This window comes from Stigmatopora argus, chromosome 3 (genome assembly GCF_051989625.1).
Source record: "Stigmatopora argus isolate UIUO_Sarg chromosome 3, RoL_Sarg_1.0, whole genome shotgun sequence".
Taxonomy (NCBI): domain Eukaryota; kingdom Metazoa; phylum Chordata; class Actinopteri; order Syngnathiformes; family Syngnathidae; genus Stigmatopora; species Stigmatopora argus.
In genome coordinates this window covers 23,758,444-23,780,101 of record NC_135389.1, presented here as the reverse complement: position 1 = coordinate 23,780,101, position 21,658 = coordinate 23,758,444, and the positions used below count along the sequence as shown (strand labels likewise).

The 21,658-nt window shown below is 26.4% G+C and overlaps 1 protein-coding gene across 2 annotated transcripts in view; it reads right to left on the bottom strand.

The window, feature by feature from the left end:
• Nucleotides 1-21,658, bottom strand: part of prr5l (proline rich 5 like) — a 31,507-nt gene that overhangs the window by 901 nt on the left and 8,948 nt on the right. The window lies entirely within an intron of this gene.

The window sequence follows — 21,658 nt, the reverse complement described above, 5'->3', positions numbered from 1 at the left end:
TTTTTAAGAAAAAAAGCCTTACTATACTATGTCGTTTTTTTAAAGAAAAAAGCCTTACTATACTATGTCGGTTTTTAAAGAAAATAGCCTTACTATACTATGTCGTTTTTTTTTTTTTAAAAGCCTTACTATACTATGTCGTTTTTTAAAGAAAAAAGCCTTACTATACTATGTCGTTTTTGTAAAGAAAAAAGCCTTACTATACTATGTCGGTTTTTAAGAAAATAGCCTTACTATACCATGTCGGGTTTTTTTTTTAAAAAGCCTTACTATACTATGTCGTTTTTTAAAGAAAAAAGCCTTACTATACTATGTCGTTTTTTCTAAGAAAAAAGCCTTACTATACTATGTCGTTTTTTAAGAAAAAAGCCTTACTATACTATGTCGTTTTTTAAGAAAAAAGCCTTACTATACTATGTCGTTTTTTTAAAGAAAAAAGCCTTACTATACTATGTCGGTTTTTAAAGAAAATAGCCTTACTATACTATGTCGTTTTTTTTTATTAAAAAGCCTTACTATACTATGTCGTTTTTTAAAGAAAAAAGCCTTACTATACTATGTCGTTTTTTTAAAGAAAAAAGCCTTACTATACTATGTCGGTTTTTAAAGAAAATAGCCTTACTATACTATGTCGTTTTTTTTTTTAAAAAGCCTTACTATACTATGTCGTTTTTTAAAGAAAAAAGCCTTACTATACTATGTCGTTTTTTTAAAGAAAAAAGCCTTACTATACTATGTCGTTTTTGTAAAGAAAAAAGCCTTACTATACTATGTCGGTTTTTAAGAAAATAGCCTTACTATACCATGTCGGTTTTTTTTTTAAAAAAGCCTTACTATACTATGTCGTTTTTTAAAGAAAAAAGCCTTACTATACTATGTCGTTTTTTCTAAGAAAAAAGCCTTACTATACTATGTCGTTTTTTAAGAAAAAAGCCTTACTATACTATGTCGTTTTTTAAGAAAAAAGCCTTACTATACTATGTCGTTTTTTAAGAAAAAAGCCTTACTATACTATGTCGTTTTTTAAAGAAAAAAGCCTTACTATACTATGTCGTTTTTTCTAAGAAAAAAGCCTTACTATACTATGTCGTTTTTTAAGAAAAAAGCCTTACTATACTATGTCGTTTTTTAAGAAAAAAGCCTTACTATACTATGTCGTTTTTTAAGAAAAAAGCCTTGATATACTATGTCGTTTTTTTAAAGAAAAAAGCCTTACTATACTATGTCGGTTTTTAAAGAAAATAGCCTTACTATACTATGTCGTTTTTTTTTTTAAAAAGCCTTACTATACTATGTCGTTTTTTAAAGAAAAAAGCCTTACTATACTATGTCGTTTTTTTAAAGAAAAAAGCCTTACTATACTATGTCGGTTTTTAAAGAAAATAGCCTTACTATACTATGTCGTTTTTTAAAGAAAAAAGCCTTACTATACTATGTCGTTTTTTTAAAGAAAAAAGCCTTACTATACTATGTCGTTTTTGTAAAGAAAAAAGCCTTACTATACTATGTCGGTTTTTAAGAAAATAGCCTTACTATACCATGTCGGGTTTTTTTTTAAAAAAGCCTTACTATACTATGTCGTTTTTTAAAGAAAAAAGCCTTACTATACTATGTCGTTTTTTCTAAGAAAAAAGCCTTACTATACTATGTCGTTTTTTAAGAAAAAAGCCTTACTATACTATGTCGTTTTTTAAGAAAAAAGCCTTACTATACTATGTCGTTTTTTAAGAAAAAAGCCTTACTATACTATGTCGTTTTTTTAAAGAAAAAAGCCTTACTATACTATGTCGGTTTTTAAAGAAAATAGCCTTACTATACTATGTCGTTTTTTAAAGAAAAAAGCCTTACTATACTATGTCGTTTTTTTAAAGAAAAAAGCCTTACTATACTATGTCGGTTTTTAAAGAAAATAGCCTTACTATACTATGTCGTTTTTTAAAGAAAAAAGCCTTACTATACTATGTCGTTTTTTTAAAGAAAAAAGCCTTACTATACTATGTCGGTTTTTAAAGAAAATAGCCTTACTATACTATGTCGTTTTTTTTTTTTAAAAAGCCTTACTATACTATGTCGTTTTTTAAAGAAAAAAGCCTTACTATACTATGTCGTTTTTTTAAAGAAAAAAGCCTTACTATACTATGTCGGTTTTTAAAGAAAATAGCCTTACTATACTATGTCGTTTTTTTTTTAAAAAGCCTTACTATACTATGTCGTTTTTTAAAGAAAAAAGCCTTACTATACTATGTCGTTTTTGTAAAGAAAAAAGCCTTACTATACTATGTCGGTTTTTAAGAAAATAGCCTTACTATACCATGTCGGGTTTTTTTTAAAAAAGCCTTACTATACTATGTCGTTTTTTAAAGAAAAAAGCCTTACTATACTATGTCGTTTTTTCTAAGAAAAAAGCCTTACTATACTATGTCGTTTTTTAAGAAAAAAGCCTTACTATACTATGTCGTTTTTTAAGAAAAAAGCCTTACTATACTATGTCGTTTTTTAAGAAAAAAGCCTTGATATACTATGTCGTTTTTTTAAAGAAAAAAGCCTTACTATACTATGTCGGTTTTTAAAGAAAATAGCCTTACTATACTATGTCGTTTTTTTTTTTAAAAAGCCTTACTATACTATGTCGTTTTTTAAAGAAAAAAGCCTTACTATACTATGTCGTTTTTTTAAAGAAAAAAGCCTTACTATACTATGTCGGTTTTTAAAGAAAATAGCCTTACTATACTATGTCGTTTTTTAAAGAAAAAAGCCTTACTATACTATGTCGTTTTTTTAAAGAAAAAAGCCTTACTATACTATGTCGTTTTTGTAAAGAAAAAAGCCTTACTATACTATGTCGGTTTTTAAGAAAATAGCCTTACTATACCATGTCGGGTTTTTTTTTAAAAAAGCCTTACTATACTATGTCGTTTTTTAAAGAAAAAAGCCTTACTATACTATGTCGTTTTTTCTAAGAAAAAAGCCTTACTATACTATGTCGTTTTTTAAGAAAAAAGCCTTACTATACTATGTCGTTTTTTAAGAAAAAAGCCTTACTATACTATGTCGTTTTTTAAGAAAAAAGCCTTACTATACTATGTCGTTTTTTTAAAGAAAAAAGCCTTACTATACTATGTCGGTTTTTAAAGAAAATAGCCTTACTATACTATGTCGTTTTTTAAAGAAAAAAGCCTTACTATACTATGTCGTTTTTTTAAAGAAAAAAGCCTTACTATACTATGTCGGTTTTTAAAGAAAATAGCCTTACTATACTATGTCGTTTTTTAAAGAAAAAAGCCTTACTATACTATGTCGTTTTTTTAAAGAAAAAAGCCTTACTATACTATGTCGGTTTTTAAAGAAAATAGCCTTACTATACTATGTCGTTTTTTTTTTTTAAAAAGCCTTACTATACTATGTCGTTTTTTAAAGAAAAAAGCCTTACTATACTATGTCGTTTTTGTAAAGAAAAAAGCCTTACTATACTATGTCGGTTTTTAAGAAAATAGCCTTACTATACCATGTCGGTTTTTTTTTAAAAAAGCCTTACTATACTATGTCGTTTTTTAAAGAAAAAAGCCTTACTATACTATGTCGTTTTTTCTAAGAAAAAAGCCTTACTATACTATGTCGTTTTTTCTAAGAAAAAAGCCTTACTATACTATGTCGTTTTTTAAGAAAAAAGCCTTACTATACTATGTCGTTTTTTAAGAAAAAAGCCTTACTATACTATGTCGTTTTTTAAGAAAAAAGCCTTGATATACTATGTCGTTTTTTTAAAGAAAAAAGCCTTACTATACTATGTCGGTTTTTAAAGAAAATAGCCTTACTATACTATGTCGTTTTTTTTTTTTAAAAAGCCTTACTATACTATGTCGTTTTTTAAAGAAAAAAGCCTTACTATACTATGTCGTTTTTTTAAAGAAAAAAGCCTTACTATACTATGTCGTTTTTTAAGAAAAAAGCCTTACTATACTATGTCGTTTTTTTAAAGAAAAAAGCCTTACTATACTATGTCGTTTTTGTAAAGAAAATAGCCTTACTATACTATGTCGTTTTTTTTTTTAAAAAGCCTTACTATACTATGTCGTTTTTTAAAGAAAAAAGCCTTACTATACTATGTCGTTTTTGTAAAGAAAAAAGCCTTACTATACTATGTCGGTTTTTAAGAAAATAGCCTTACTATACCATGTCGGGTTTTTTTTAAAAAAGCCTTACTATACTATGTCGTTTTTTAAAGAAAAAAGCCTTACTATACTATGTCGTTTTTTCTAAGAAAAAAGCCTTACTATACTATGTCGTTTTTTAAGAAAAAAGCCTTACTATACTATGTCGTTTTTTAAGAAAAAAGCCTTACTATACTATGTCGTTTTTTAAGAAAAAAGCCTTGATATACTATGTCGTTTTTTTAAAGAAAAAAGCCTTACTATACTATGTCGGTTTTTAAAGAAAATAGCCTTACTATACTATGTCGTTTTTTTTTTTAAAAAGCCTTACTATACTATGTCGTTTTTTAAAGAAAAAAGCCTTACTATACTATGTCGTTTTTTTAAAGAAAAAAGCCTTACTATACTATGTCGGTTTTTAAAGAAAATAGCCTTACTATACTATGTCGTTTTTTAAAGAAAAAAGCCTTACTATACTATGTCGTTTTTTTAAAGAAAAAAGCCTTACTATACTATGTCGTTTTTGTAAAGAAAAAAGCCTTACTATACTATGTCGGTTTTTAAGAAAATAGCCTTACTATACCATGTCGGGTTTTTTTTTAAAAAAGCCTTACTATACTATGTCGTTTTTTAAAGAAAAAAGCCTTACTATACTATGTCGTTTTTTCTAAGAAAAAAGCCTTACTATACTATGTCGTTTTTTAAGAAAAAAGCCTTACTATACTATGTCGTTTTTTAAGAAAAAAGCCTTACTATACTATGTCGTTTTTTAAGAAAAAAGCCTTACTATACTATGTCGTTTTTTTAAAGAAAAAAGCCTTACTATACTATGTCGGTTTTTAAAGAAAATAGCCTTACTATACTATGTCGTTTTTTAAAGAAAAAAGCCTTACTATACTATGTCGTTTTTTTAAAGAAAAAAGCCTTACTATACTATGTCGGTTTTTAAAGAAAATAGCCTTACTATACTATGTCGTTTTTTAAAGAAAAAAGCCTTACTATACTATGTCGTTTTTTTAAAGAAAAAAGCCTTACTATACTATGTCGGTTTTTAAAGAAAATAGCCTTACTATACTATGTCGTTTTTTTTTTTTAAAAAGCCTTACTATACTATGTCGTTTTTTAAAGAAAAAAGCCTTACTATACTATGTCGTTTTTGTAAAGAAAAAAGCCTTACTATACTATGTCGGTTTTTAAGAAAATAGCCTTACTATACCATGTCGGTTTTTTTTTAAAAAAGCCTTACTATACTATGTCGTTTTTTAAAGAAAAAAGCCTTACTATACTATGTCGTTTTTTCTAAGAAAAAAGCCTTACTATACTATGTCGTTTTTTCTAAGAAAAAAGCCTTACTATACTATGTCGTTTTTTAAGAAAAAAGCCTTACTATACTATGTCGTTTTTTAAGAAAAAAGCCTTACTATACTATGTCGTTTTTTAAGAAAAAAGCCTTGATATACTATGTCGTTTTTTTAAAGAAAAAAGCCTTACTATACTATGTCGGTTTTTAAAGAAAATAGCCTTACTATACTATGTCGTTTTTTTTTTTAAAAAGCCTTACTATACTATGTCGTTTTTTAAAGAAAAAAGCCTTACTATACTATGTCGTTTTTTTAAAGAAAAAAGCCTTACTATACTATGTCGTTTTTTAAGAAAAAAGCCTTACTATACTATGTCGTTTTTTTAAAGAAAAAAGCCTTACTATACTATGTCGTTTTTGTAAAGAAAAAAGCCTTACTATACTATGTCGGTTTTTAAGAAAATAGCCTTACTATACCATGTCGTTTTTTTTTTTAAAAAGCCTTACTATACTATGTCGTTTTTTAAAGAAAAAAGCCTTACTATACTATGTCGTTTTTGTAAAGAAAAAAGCCTTACTATACTATGTCGGTTTTTAAGAAAATAGCCTTACTATACCATGTCGGTTTTTTTTTTAAAAAGCCTTACTATACTATGTCGTTTTTTAAAGAAAAAAGCCTTACTATACTATGTCGTTTTTTCTAAGAAAAAAGCCTTACTATACTATGTCGTTTTTTAAGAAAAAAGCCTTACTATACTATGTCGTTTTTTAAGAAAAAAGCCTTACTATACTATGTAGTTTTTTTAAAGAAAAAAGCCTTACTATACTATGTCGTTTTTGTAAAGAAAAAAGCCTTACTATACTATGTCGGTTTTTAAGAAAATAGCCTTACTATACCATGTCGTTTTTTTTTTTTAAAAAGCCTTACTATACTATGTCGTTTTTTAAAGAAAAAAGCCTTACTATACTATGTCGTTTTTGTAAAGAAAAAAGCCTTACTATACTATGTCGGTTTTTAAGAAAATAGCCTTACTATACCATGTCGGGTTTTTTTTAAAAAAGCCTTACTATACTATGTCGTTTTTTAAAGAAAAAAGCCTTACTATACTATGTCGTTTTTTCTAAGAAAAAAGCCTTACTATACTATGTCGTTTTTTAAGAAAAAAGCCTTACTATACTATGTCGTTTTTTAAGAAAAAAGCCTTACTATACTATGTCGTTTTTTAAGAAAAAAGCCTTGATATACTATGTCGTTTTTTTAAAGAAAAAAGCCTTACTATACTATGTCGGTTTTTAAAGAAAATAGCCTTACTATACTATGTCGTTTTTTTTTTTAAAAAGCCTTACTATACTATGTCGTTTTTTAAAGAAAAAAGCCTTACTATACTATGTCGTTTTTTTAAAGAAAAAAGCCTTACTATACTATGTCGGTTTTTAAAGAAAATAGCCTTACTATACTATGTCGTTTTTTAAAGAAAAAAGCCTTACTATACTATGTCGGTTTTTTAAAGAAAAAAGCCTTACTATACTATGTCGTTTTTGTAAAGAAAAAAGCCTTACTATACTATGTCGGTTTTTAAGAAAATAGCCTTACTATACCATGTCGGATTTTTTTTTAAAAAAGCCTTACTATACTATGTCGTTTTTTAAAGAAAAAAGCCTTACTATACTATGTCGTTTTTTCTAAGAAAAAAGCCTTACTATACTATGTCGTTTTTTAAGAAAAAAGCCTTACTATACTATGTCGTTTTTTAAGAAAAAAGCCTTACTATACTATGTCGTTTTTTAAGAAAAAAGCCTTACTATACTATGTCGTTTTTTTAAAGAAAAAAGCCTTACTATACTATGTCGGTTTTTAAAGAAAATAGCCTTACTATACTATGTCGTTTTTTAAAGAAAAAAGCCTTACTATACTATGTCGTTTTTTTAAAGAAAAAAGCCTTACTATACTATGTCGGTTTTTAAAGAAAATAGCCTTACTATACTATGTCGTTTTTTTTTTTTAAAAAGCCTTACTATACCATGTCGTTTTTTTAAAGAAAAAAGCCTTACTATACTATGTCGTTTTTGTAAAGAAAAAAGCCTTACTATACTATGTCGGTTTTTAAGAAAATAGCCTTACTATACCATGTCGGGTTTTTTTTAAAAAAGCCTTACTATACTATGTCGTTTTTTAAAGAAAAAAGCCTTACTATACTATGTCGTTTTTTCTAAGAAAAAAGCCTTACTATACTATGTCGTTTTTTAAGAAAAAAGCCTTACTATACTATGTCGTTTTTTAAGAAAAAAGCCTTACTATACTATGTCGTTTTTTAAGAAAAAAGCCTTGATATACTATGTCGTTTTTTTAAAGAAAAAAGCCTTACTATACTATGTCGGTTTTTAAAGAAAATAGCCTTACTATACTATGTCGTTTTTTTTTTTAAAAAGCCTTACTATACTATGTCGTTTTTTAAAGAAAAAAGCCTTACTATACTATGTCGTTTTTTTAAAGAAAAAAGCCTTACTATACTATGTCGGTTTTTAAAGAAAATAGCCTTACTATACTATGTCGTTTTTTAAAGAAAAAAGCCTTACTATACTATGTCGGTTTTTTAAAGAAAAAAGCCTTACTATACTATGTCGTTTTTGTAAAGAAAAAAGCCTTACTATACTATGTCGGTTTTTAAGAAAATAGCCTTACTATACCATGTCGGGTTTTTTTTTAAAAAAGCCTTACTATACTATGTCGTTTTTTAAAGAAAAAAGCCTTACTATACTATGTCGTTTTTTCTAAGAAAAAAGCCTTACTATACTATGTCGTTTTTTAAGAAAAAAGCCTTACTATACTATGTCGTTTTTTAAGAAAAAAGCCTTACTATACTATGTCGTTTTTTAAGAAAAAAGCCTTACTATACTATGTCGTTTTTTTAAAGAAAAAAGCCTTACTATACTATGTCGGTTTTTAAAGAAAATAGCCTTACTATACTATGTCGTTTTTTAAAGAAAAAAGCCTTACTATACTATGTCGTTTTTTTAAAGAAAAAAGCCTTACTATACTATGTCGGTTTTTAAAGAAAATAGCCTTACTATACTATGTCGTTTTTTTTTTTTAAAAAGCCTTACTATACCATGTCGTTTTTTTAAAGAAAAAAGCCTTACTATACTATGTCGTTTTTGTAAAGAAAAAAGCCTTACTATACTATGTCGGTTTTTAAGAAAATAGCCTTACTATACCATGTCGGGTTTTTTTTTAAAAAAGCCTTACTATACTATGTCGTTTTTTAAAGAAAAAAGCCTTACTATACTATGTCGTTTTTTCTAAGAAAAAAGCCTTACTATACTATGTCGTTTTTTAAGAAAAAAGCCTTACTATACTATGTCGTTTTTTAAGAAAAAAGCCTTACTATACTATGTCGTTTTTTAAGAAAAAAGCCTTGATATACTATGTCGTTTTTTTAAAGAAAAAAGCCTTACTATACTATGTCGGTTTTTAAAGAAAATAGCCTTACTATACTATGTCGTTTTTTTTTTTTAAAAGCCTTACTATACTATGTCGTTTTTTAAAGAAAAAAGCCTTACTATACTATGTCGTTTTTTTAAAGAAAAAAGCCTTACTATACTATGTCGGTTTTTAAAGAAAATAGCCTTACTATACTATGTCGTTTTTTAAAGAAAAAAGCCTTACTATACTATGTCGTTTTTTTAAAGAAAAAAGCCTTACTATACTATGTCGTTTTTGTAAAGAAAAAAGCCTTACTATACTATGTCGGTTTTTAAGAAAATAGCCTTACTATACCATGTCGGTTTTTTTTTTAAAAAGCCTTACTATACTATGTCGTTTTTTAAAGAAAAAAGCCTTACTATACTATGTCGTTTTTTTAAAGAAAAAAGCCTTACTATACTATGTCGGTTTTTAAAGAAAATAGCCTTACTATACTATGTCGGTTTTTAAGAAAATAGCCTTACTATACCATGTCGTTTTTTTTTTTAAAAGCCTTACTAGACTATGTCGTTTTTTAAAGAAAAAAGCCTTACTATACTATGTCGTTTTTTTAAAGAAAAAAGCCTTACTATACTATGTCGGTTTTTAAAGAAAATAGCCTTACTATACTATGTCGTTTTTTTTTTTTTTAAAAGCCTTACTATACTATGTCGTTTTTTAAAGAAAAAAGCCTTACTATACTATGTCGTTTTTTTAAAGAAAAAAGCCTTACTATACTATGTCGTTTTTGTAAAGAAAAAAGCCTTACTATACTATGTCGGTTTTTAAGAAAATAGCCTTACTATACCATGTCGGTTTTTTTTTTTTAAAAGCCTTACTATACTATGTCGTTTTTTAAAGAAAAAAGCCTTACGATACTATGTCGTTTTTTAAGAAAAAAGCCTTACTATACTATGTCGTTTTTTAAGAAAAAAGCCTTACTATACTACGTCGTTTTTTTAAAGAAAAAAGCCTTACTATACTATGTCGGTTTTTAAAGAAAATAGCCTTACTATACTATGTCGTTTTTTTTTTTTAAAAGCCTTACTATACTATGTCGTTTTTTAAAGAAAAAAGACTTACTATACTATGTCGTTTTTTTAAAGAAAAAAGCCTTACTATACTATGTTGTTTTTTAAAGAAAAAAGCCTTACTATACTATGTCCTTTTTTCTAAGAAAAAAGCCTTACTATACTATGTCGTTTTTGTAAAGAAAAAAGCCTTACTATACTATGTCGGTTTTTAAGAAAATAGCCTTACTATACCATGTCGGGTTTTTTTTTTAAAAAGCCTTACTATACTATGTCGTTTTTTAAAGAAAAAAGCCTTACTATACTATGTCGTTTTTTCTAAGAAAAAAGCCTTACTATACTATGTCGTTTTTTAAGAAAAAAGCCTTACTATACTATGTCGTTTTTTAAAGAAAAAAGCCTTACTATACTATGTCGTTTTTTTAAAGAAAAAAGCCTTACTATACTATGTCGTTTTTTTAAAGAAAAAAGCCTTACTATACTATGTCGTTTTTTTAAAGAAAAAAGCCTTACTATACTATGTCGTTTTTTCTAAGAAAAAAGCCTTACTATACTATGTCGTTTTTTAAGAAAAAAGCCTTACTATACTATGTCGTTTTTTAAGAAAAAAGCCTTACTATACTATGTCGTTTTTTAAGAAAAAAGCCTTACTATACTATGTCGTTTTTTTAAAGAAAAAAGCCTTACTATACTATGTCGTTTTTTAAAGAAAAAAGCCTTACTATACTATGTCGTTTTTTTAAAGAAAAAAGCCTTACTATGTCGGTTTTTAAGAAAAAAGCCTTACTATACTATGTCGTTTTTTTAAAGAAAAAAGCCTTACTATACTATGTCGTTTTTTAAAGAAAAAAGCCTTACTATACTATGTCGTTTTTTCTAAGAAAAAAGCCTTACTATACTATGTCGTTTTTTAAGAAAAAAGCCTTACTATACTATGTCGTTTTTTAAGAAAAAAGCCTTACTATACTATGTCGTTTTTTAAGAAAAAAGCCTTACTATACTATGTCGTTTTTTAAGAAAAAAGCCTTACTATACTATGTCGGTTTTTAAGAAAAAAGCCTTACTATACTATGTCGTTTTTTTAAAGAAAAAAGCCTTACTATACTATGTCGTTTTTTTAAAGAAAAAAGCCTTACTATACTATGTCGTTTTTTTAAAGAAAAAAGCCTTACCATACTATGTCGTTTTTTAAAGAAAAAAGCCTTACTATACTATGTCGTTTTTTTTTTTTAAAAGCCTTACTATACTATGTCGTTTTTTAAAGAAAAAAGCCTTACTATACTATGTCGTTTTTTTAAAGAAAAAAGCCTTACTATACTATGTCGTTTTTTTAAAGAAAAAAGCCTTACTATACTATGTCGTTTTTTAAAGAAAAAAGCCTTACTATACTATGTCGTTTTTTTAAAGAAAAAAGCCTTACTATACTATGTCGTTTTTGTAAAGAAAAAAGCCTTACTATACTATGTCGGTTTTTAAGAAAATAGCCTTACTATACCAAGTCGGGTTTTTTTTTTAAAAAGCCTTACTATACTATGTCGTTTTTTAAAGAAAAAAGCCTTACTATACTATGTCGTTTTTTCTAAGAAAAAAGCCTTACTTTACTATGTCGTTTTTTAAGAAAAAAGCCTGACTATACTATGTCGTTTTTTAAGAAAAAAGCCTTACTATACTATGTCGTTTTTTAAGAAAAAAGCCTTGATATACTATGTCGTTTTTTTAAAGAAAAAAGCCTTACTATACTATGTCGTTTTTTAAAGAAAATAGCCTTACTATACTATGTCGTTTTTTTTTAAAAAGCCTTACTATACTATGTCGTTTTTTAAAGAAAAAAGCCTTACTATACTATGTCGTTTTTTTAAAGAAAAAAGCCTTACTATACTATGTCGGTTTTTAAAGAAAATAGCCTTACTATACTATGTCGTTTTTTTTTTTTAAAAGCCTTACTATACTATGTCGTTTTTTAAAGAAAAAAGCCTTACTATACTATGTCGTTTTTGTAAAGAAAAAAGCCTTACTATACTATGTCGGTTTTTAAGAAAATAGCCTTACTATACCAAGTCGGGTTTTTTTTTAAAAAGCCTTACTATACTATGTCGTTTTTTAAAGAAAAAAGCCTTACTATACTATGTCGTTTTTTCTAAGAAAAAAGCCTTACTATACTATGTCGTTTTTTAAGAAAAAAGCCTTACTATACTATGTCGTTTTTTAAGAAAAAAGCCTTACTATACTATGTCGTTTTTTAAGAAAAAAGCCTTGATATACTATGTCGTTTTTTTAAAGAAAAAAGCCTTACTATACTATGTCGTTTTTTAAAGAAAATAGCCTTACTATACTATGTCGTTTTTTTTTAAAAAGCCTTACTATACTATGTCGTTTTTTAAAGAAAAAAGCCTTACTATACTATGTCGTTTTTTTAAAGAAAAAAGCCTTACTATACTATGTCGGTTTTTAAAGAAAATAGCCTTACTATACTATGTCGTTTTTTTTTTTTAAAAAGCCTTACTATACTATGTCGTTTTTTAAAGAAAAAAGCCTTACTATACTATGTCGTTTTTTTAAAGAAAAAAGCCTTACTATACTATGTCGTTTTTGTAAAGAAAAAAGCCTTACTATACTATGTCGGTTTTTAAGAAAATAGCCTTACTTTACCATGTCGTTTTTTTTTTTAAAAAGCCTTACTATACTATGTCGTTTTTTAAAGAAAAAAGCCTTACTATACTATGTCGTTTTTTTAAAGAAAAAAGCCTTACTATACTATGTCGGTTTTTAAGAAAAAAGCCTTACTATACTATGTCGTTTTTTTAAAGAAAAAAGCCTTACTATACTATGTCGTTTTTTAAAGAAAATAGCCTTACTATACTATGTCGTTTTTTTTTTTAAAAAGCCTTACTATACTATGTCGTTTTTTAAAGAAAAAAGCCTTACTATACTATGTCGTTTTTTAAGAAAAAAGCCTTACTATACTATGTCGTTTTTTAAGAAAAAAGCCTTACTATACTATGTCGTTTTTTAAGAAAAAAGCCTTACTATACTATGTCGTTTTTTAAGAAAAAAGCCTTACTATACTATGTCGGTTTTTAAGAAAAAAGCCTTACTATACTATGTCGTTTTTTTAAAGAAAAAAGCCTTACTATACTATGTCGTTTTTTTAAAGAAAAAAGCCTTACTATACTATGTCGTTTTTTTAAAGAAAAAAGCCTTACCATACTATGTCGTTTTTTAAAGAAAATAGCCTTACTATACTATGTCGTTTTTTTTTTAAAAGCCTTACTATACTATGTCGTTTTTTAAAGAAAAAAGCCTTACTATACTATGTCGTTTTTTTAAAGAAAAAAGCCTTACTATACTATGTCGGTTTTTAAAGAAAATAGCCTTACTATACTATGTCGTTTTTTTTTTTAAAAAGCCTTACTATACTATGTCGTTTTTTAAAGAAAAAAGCCTTACTATACTATGTCGTTTTTTTAAAGAAAAAAGCCTTACTATACTATGTCGTTTTTGTAAAGAAAAAAGCCTTACTATACTATGTCGGTTTTTAAGAAAATAGCCTTACTTTACCATGTCGTTTTTTTTTTAAAAAGCCTTACTATACTATGTCGTTTTTTAAAGAAAAAAGCCTTACTATACTATGTCGTTTTTTTAAAGAAAAAAGCCTTACTATACTATGTCGGTTTTTAAGAAAAAAGCCTTACTATACTATGTCGTTTTTTTAAAGAAAAAAGCCTTACTATACTATGTCGTTTTTTAAAGAAAATAGCCTTACTATACTATGTCGTTTTTTTTTTAAAAAGCCTTACTATACTATGTCGTTTTTTAAAGAAAAAAGCCTTACTATACTATGTCGTTTTTTAAGAAAAAAGCCTTACTATACTATGTCGTTTTTTAAGAAAAAAGCCTTACTATACTATGTCGTTTTTTAAGAAAAAAGCCTTACTATACTATGTCGTTTTTTAAGAAAAAAGCCTTACTATACTATGTCGGTTTTTAAGAAAAAAGCCTTACTATACTATGTCGTTTTTTTAAAGAAAAAAGCCTTACTATACTATGTCGTTTTTTTAAAGAAAAAAGCCTTACTATACTATGTCGTTTTTTTAAAGAAAAAAGCCTTACCATACTATGTCGTTTTTTAAAGAAAAAAGCCTTACTATACTATGTCGTTTTTTTTTTTTAAAAGCCTTACTATACTATGTCGTTTTTTAAAGAAAAAAGCCTTACTATACTATGTCGTTTTTTTAAAGAAAAAAGCCTTACTATACTATGTCGTTTTTTTAAAGAAAAAAGCCTTACTATACTATGTCGGTTTTTAAAGAAAATAGCCTTACTATACTATGTCGTTTTTTTTTTTAAAAAGCCTTACTATACTATGTCGTTTTTTAAAGAAAAAAGCCTTACTATACTATGTCGTTTTTTTAAAGAAAAAAGCCTTACTATACTATGTCGTTTTTTAAAGAAAAAAGCCTTACTATACTATGTCGTTTTTTCTAAGAAAAAAGCCTTACTATACTATGTCGTTTTTTAAGAAAAAAGCCTTACTATACTATGTCGTTTTTTAAGAAAAAAGCCTTACTATACTATGTCGTTTTTTAAGAAAAAAGCCTTGATATACTATGTCGTTTTTTTAAAGAAAAAAGCCTTACTATACTATGTCGGTTTTTAAAGAAAATAGCCTTACTATACTATGTCGTTTTTTTTTTAAAAAGCCTTACTATACTATGTCGTTTTTTAAAGAAAAAAGCCTTACTATACTATGTCGTTTTTTTAAAGAAAAAAGCCTTACTATACTATGTCGGTTTTTAAAGAAAATAGCCTTACTATACTATGTCGTTTTTTTTTTTTAAAAAGCCTTACTATACTATGTCGTTTTTTAAAGAAAAAAGCCTTACTATACTATGTCGTTTTTTCTAAGAAAAAAGCCTTACTATACTATGTCGTTTTTTAAGAAAAAAGCCTTACTATACTATGTCGTTTTTTAAGAAAAAAGCCTTGATATACTATGTCGGTTTTTAAAGAAAATAGCCTTACTATACTATGTCGTTTTTTTTTTTAAAAAGCCTTACTATACTATGTCGTTTTTTTAAGAAAAAAGCCTTACTATACTATGTCGTTTTTTAAAGAAAAAAGCCTTACTATACTATGTCGTTTTTTCTAAGAAAAAGCCTTACTATACTATGTCGTTTTTTAAAGAAAAAAGCCTTACTATACTATGTCGTTTTTTTAATGAAAAAAGCCTTACTATACTATGTCGTTTTTTTAAAGAAAAAAGCCTTACTATACTATGTCGTTTTTTCTAAGAAAAAAGCCTTACTATACTATGTCGTTTTTTAAGAAAAAAGCCTTACTATACTATGTCGTTTTTTAAAAAAAAAGCCTTACTATACTATGTCGTTTTTTAAGAAAAAAGCCTTACTATACTATGTCGTTTTTTCTAAGAAAAAAGCCTTACTATACTATGTCGTTTTTTAAGAAAAAAGCCTTACTATACTATGTCGTTTTTTAAGAAAAAAGCCTTACTATACTATGTCGTTTTTTAAGAAAAAAGCCTTACTATACTATGTCGTTTTTTAAAGAAAAAAGCCTTACTATACTATGTCGTTTTTTTAATGAAAAAAGCCTTACTATACTATGTCGTTTTTTTAAAGAAAAAAGCCTTACTATACTATGTCGTTTTTTAAAGAAAAAAGCCTTACTATACTATGTCGTTTTTTTAAAGAAAAAAGCCTAACTTTACTATGTCGTTTTTTTCTAAGAAAAAAGCCTTACTATACCATGTCGTTTTTTTTAAGAAAAAAGCCTTACTATACCATGTCGTTTTTTCTAAGAAAAAAGCCTTACTATACTATGTCGTTTTTTAAAGAAAAAAGCCTTACTATACTATGTCGTTTTTTTAAAGAAAAAAGCCTTACTATACTATGTCGTTTTTTTAAAGAAAAAAGCCTTACTATACTATGTCGTTTTTTCTAAGAAAAAAGCCTTACTATACTATGTCGTTTTTTAAGAAAAAAGCCTTACTATACTATGTCGTTTTTTAAGAAAAAAGCCTTACTATACTATGTCGTTTTTTAAAGAAAAAAGCCTTACTATACTATGTCGTTTTTTCTAAGAAAAAAGCCTTACTATACTATGTCGTTTTTTAAGAAAAAAGCCTTACTATACTATGTCGTTTTTTAAGAAAAAAGCCTTACTATACTATGTCGTTTTTTAAAGAAAAAAGCCTTACTATACTATGTCGTTTTTTTAAAGAAAAAAGCCTTACTATACTATGTCGTTTTTTTAAAGAAAAAAGCCTTACTATACTATGTCGTTTTTTCTAAGAAAAAAGCCTTACTATACTATGTCGTTTTTTAAAGAAAAAAGCCTTACTATACTATGTCGTTTTTTTAAAGAAAAAAGCCTTACTATACTATGTCGTTTTTTTAAAGAAAAAAGCCTTACTATACTATGTCGTTTTTTCTAAGAAAAAAGCCTTACTATACTATGTCGTTTTTTAAAGAAAAAAGCCTTACTATACTATGTCGTTTTTTTAAAGAAAAAAGCCTTACTATACTATGTCGTTTTTTTAAAGAAAAAAGCCTTACTATACTATGTCGTTTTTTCTAAGAAAAAAGCCTTACTATACTATGTCGTTTTTTAAGAAAAAAGCCTTACTATACTATGTCGTTTTTTAAGAAAAAAGCCTTACTATACTATGTCGTTTTTTAAGAAAAAAGCCTTACTATACTATGTCGTTTTTTTAAAGAAAAAAGCCTTACTATACTATGTCGTTTTTTTAAAGAAAAAAGCCTTACTATACTATGTCGTTTTTTAAAGAAAAAAGCCTTACTATACTATGTCGTTTTTTTAAAGAAAAAAGCCTTACTATACTATGTCGGTTTTTAAGAAAAAAGCCTTACTATACTATGTCGTTTTTTTAAAGAAAAAAGCCTTACTATACTATGTCGTTTTTTAAAGAAAAAAGCCTTACTATACTATGTCGTTTTTTCTAAGAAAAAAGCCTTACTATACTATGTCGTTTTTTAAGAAAAAAGCCTTACTATACTATGTCGTTTTTTAAGAAAAAAGCCTTACTATACTATGTCGTTTTTTAAGAAAAAAGCCTTACTATACTATGTCGTTTTTTAAGAAAAAAGCCTTACTATACTATGTCGGTTTTTAAGAAAAAAGCCTTACTATACTATGTCGTTTTTTTAAAGAAAAAAGCCTTACTATACTATGTCGTTTTTTTAAAGAAAAAAGCCTTACTATACTATGTCGTTTTTTTAAAGAAAAAAGCCTTACCATACTATGTCGTTTTTTAAAGAAAAAAGCCTTACTATACTATGTCGTTTTTTTTTTTTAAAAGCCTTACTATACTATGTCGTTTTTTTAAAGAAAAAAGCCTTACTATACTATGTCGTTTTTTTAAAGAAAAAAGCCTTACTATACTATGTCGTTTTTTTAAAGAAAAAAGCCTTACTATACTATGTCGGTTTTTAAAGAAAATAGCCTTACTATACTGTCGTTTTTTTTTTTAAAAAGCCTTACTATACTATGTCGTTTTTTAAAGAAAAAAGCCTTACTATACTATGTCGTTTTTTTAAAGAAAAAAGCCTTACTATACTATGTCGTTTTTGTAAAGAAAAAAGCCTTACTATACCATGTCGGGTTTTTTTTTAAAAAGCCTTACTATACTATGTCGTTTTTTAAAGAAAAAAGCCTTACTATACTATGTCGTTTTTTCTAAGAAAAAAGCCTTACTATACTATGTCGTTTTTTAAGAAAAAAGCCTTACTATACTATGTCGTTTTTTAAGAAAAAAGCCTTACTATACTATGTCGTTTTTTAAGAAAAAAGCCTTGATATACTATGTCGTTTTTTTAAAGAAAAAAGCCTTACTATACTATGTCGGTTTTTAAAGAAAATAGCCTTACTATACTATGTCGTTTTTTTTTTAAAAAGCCTTACTATACTATGTCGTTTTTTAAAGAAAAAAGCCTTACTATACTATGTCGTTTTTTTAAAGAAAAAAGCCTTACTATACTATGTCGGTTTTTAAAGAAAATAGCCTTACTATACTATGTCGTTTTTTTTTTTAAAAAGCCTTACTATACTATGTCGTTTTTTAAAGAAAAAAGCCTTACTATACTATGTCGTTTTTTTAAAGAAAAAAGCCTTACTATACTATGTCGTTTTTTAAAGAAAAAAGCCTTACTATACTATGTCGTTTTTTCTAAGAAAAAAGCCTTACTATACTATGTCGTTTTTTAAGAAAAAAGCCTTACTATACTATGTCGTTTTTTAAGAAAAAAGCCTTACTATACTATGTCGTTTTTTAAGAAAAAAGCCTTGATATACTATGTCGTTTTTTTAAAGAAAAAAGCCTTACTATACTATGTCGGTTTTTAAAGAAAATAGCCTTACTATACTATGTCGTTTTTTTTTTAAAAAGCCTTACTATACTATGTCGTTTTTTAAAGAAAAAAGCCTTACTATACTATGTCGTTTTTTTAAAGAAAAAAGCCTTACTATACTATGTCGGTTTTTAAAGAAAATAGCCTTACTATACTATGTCGTTTTTTTTTTTAAAAAGCCTTACTATACTATGTCGTTTTTTAAAGAAAAAAGCCTTACTATACTATGTCGTTTTTTCTAAGAAAAAAGCCTTACTATACTATGTCGTTTTTTAAGAAAAAAGCCTTACTATACTATGTCGTTTTTTAAGAAAAAAGCCTTGATATACTATGTCGGTTTTTAAAGAAAAAAGCCTTACTATACTATGTCGTTTTTTCTAAGAAAAAAGCCTTACTATACTATGTCGTTTTTTCTAAGAAAAAAGCCTTACTATACTATGTCGTTTTTTAAGAAAAAAGCCTTACTATACTATGTCGTTTTTTAAGAAAAAAGCCTTACTATACTATGTCGTTTTTTAAAGAAAAAAGCCTTACTATACTATGTCGTTTTTTTAATGAAAAAAGCCTTACTATACTATGTCGTTTTTTAAAGAAAAAAGCCTTACTATACTATGTCGTTTTTTTAAAGAAAAAAGCCTAACTTTACTGTCGTTTTTTTCTAAGAAAAAAGCCTTACTATACTATGTCGTTTTTTTCTAAGAAAAAAGCCTTACTATACTATGTCGTTTTTTTCTAAGAAAAAAGCCTTACTATACTATGTCGTTTTTTTAAAGAAAAAAGCCTTACTATACTATGTCGGTTTTTAAAGAAAAAAGCCTTACTATACTATGTCGTTTTTTTAAAGAAAAAAGCCTTACTATACTATGTCGGTTTTTAAAGAAAATAGCCTTACTATACTATGTCGTTTTTTTTTTTTTAAAAAGCCTTACTATACTATGTCGTTTTTTAAAGAAAAAAGCCTTACTATACTATGTCGTTTTTTCTAAGAAAAAAGCCTTACTATACTATGTCGTTTTTTAAGAAAAAAGCCTTACTATACTATGTCGTTTTTTAAGAAAAAAGCCTTGATATACTATGTCGGTTTTTAAAGAAAATAGCCTTACTATACTATGTCGTTTTTTTTTTTAAAAAGCCTTACTATACTATGTCGTTTTTTTAAGAAAAAAGCCTTACTATACTATGTCGTTTTTTAAAGAAAAAAGCCTTACTATACTATGTCGTTTTTTCTAAGAAAAAGCCTTACTATACTATGTCGTTTTTTAAAGAAAAAAGCCTTACTATACTATGTCGTTTTTTTAATGAAAAAAGCCTTACTATACTATGTCGTTTTTTTTAAAGAAAAAAGCCTTACTATACTATGTCGTTTTTTCTAAGAAAAAAGCCTTACTATACTATGTCGTTTTTTAAGAAAAAAGCCTTACTATACTATGTCGTTTTTTTAAAAAAAAGCCTTACTATACTATGTCGTTTTTTAAGAAAAAAGCCTTACTATACTATGTCGTTTTTTCTAAGAAAAAAGCCTTACTATACTATGTCGTTTTTTAAGAAAAAAGCCTTACTATACTATGTCGTTTTTTAAGAAAAAAGCCTTACTATACTATGTCGTTTTTTAAGAAAAAAGCCTTACTATACTATGTCGTTTTTTAAAGAAAAAAGCCTTACTATACTATGTCGTTTTTTTAATGAAAAAAGCCTTACTATACTATGTCGTTTTTTTAAAGAAAAAAGCCTTACTATACTATGTCGTTTTTTTAAAGAAAAAAGCCTTACTATACTATGTCGTTTTTTTAAAGAAAAAAGCCTAACTTTACTATGTCGTTTTTTTCTAAGAAAAAAGCCTTACTATACCATGTCGTTTTTTTTAAGAAAAAAGCCTTACTATACCATGTCCTTTTTTCTAAGAAAAAAGCCTTACTATACTATGTCGTTTTTTAAAGAAAAAAGCCTTACTATACTATGTCGTTTTTTTAAAGAAAAAAGCCTTACTATACTATGTCGTTTTTTTAAAGAAAAAAGCCTTACTATACTATGTCGTTTTTTCTAAGAAAAAAGCCTTACTATACTATGTCGTTTTTTAAGAAAAAAGCCTTACTATACTATGTCGTTTTTTAAGAAAAAAGCCTTACTATACTATGTCGTTTTTTAAAGAAAAAAGCCTTACTATACTATGTCGTTTTTTCTAAGAAAAAAGCCTTACTATACTATGTCGTTTTTTAAGAAAAAAGCCTTACTATACTATGTCGTTTTATAAGAAAAAAGCCTTACTATACTATGTCGTTTTTTAAAGAAAAAAGCCTTACTATACTATGTCGTTTTTTTAAAGAAAAAAGCCTTACTATACTATGTCGTTTTTTTAAAGAAAAAAGCCTTACTATACTATGTCGTTTTTTCTAAGAAAAAAGCCTTACTATACTATGTCGTTTTTTTAAAGAAAAAAGCCTTACTATACTATGTCGTTTTTTTAAAGAAAAAAGCCTTACTATACTATGTCGTTTTTTCTAAGAAAAAAGCCTTACTATACTATGTCGTTTTTTAAGAAAAAAGCCTTACTATACTATGTCGTTTTTTAAGAAAAAAGCCTTACTATACTATGTCGTTTTTTAAAAAAAAGCCTTACTATACTATGTCGTTTTTTAAGAAAAAAGCCTTACTATACTATGTCGTTTTTTTAAAGAAAAAAGCCTTACTATACTATGTCGTTTTTTTAAAGAAAAAAGCCTTACTATACTATGTCGTTTTTTAAAGAAAAAAGCCTTACTATACTATGTCGTTTTTTTAAAGAAAAAAGCCTAACTTTACTATGTCGTTTTTTAAAGAAAAAAGCCTTACTATACTATGTTGTTTTTTAAAGAAAAAAGCCTTACTATACTATGTCCTTTTTTCTAAGAAAAAAGCCTTACTATACTATGTCGTTTTTTAAGAAAAAAGCCTTACTATACCATGTCGTTTTTTCTAAGAAAAAAGCCTTACTATACTATGTTGTTTTTTTAAAGAAAAAAGCCTTACTATACTATGTCGTTTTTTAAAGAAAAAAGCCTTACTATACTATGTCGTTTTTTAAAAGAAAAAAGCCTTACTATACTATGTCGTTTTTTTAAAGAAAAAAGCCTTACTATACTATGTCGTTTTTTTTAAGAAAAAAGCCTTACCATACTATGTCGTTTTTTAAAGAAAAAAGCCTTACTATACTATGTCGTTTTTTCTAAGAAAAAAGCCTTACTATACTATGTCGTTTTTTAAAGAAAAAAGCCTTACTATACTATGTCGTTTTTTTAAAGAAAAAAGCCTTACTATACTATGTCGTTTTTTTAAAGAAAAAAGCCTTA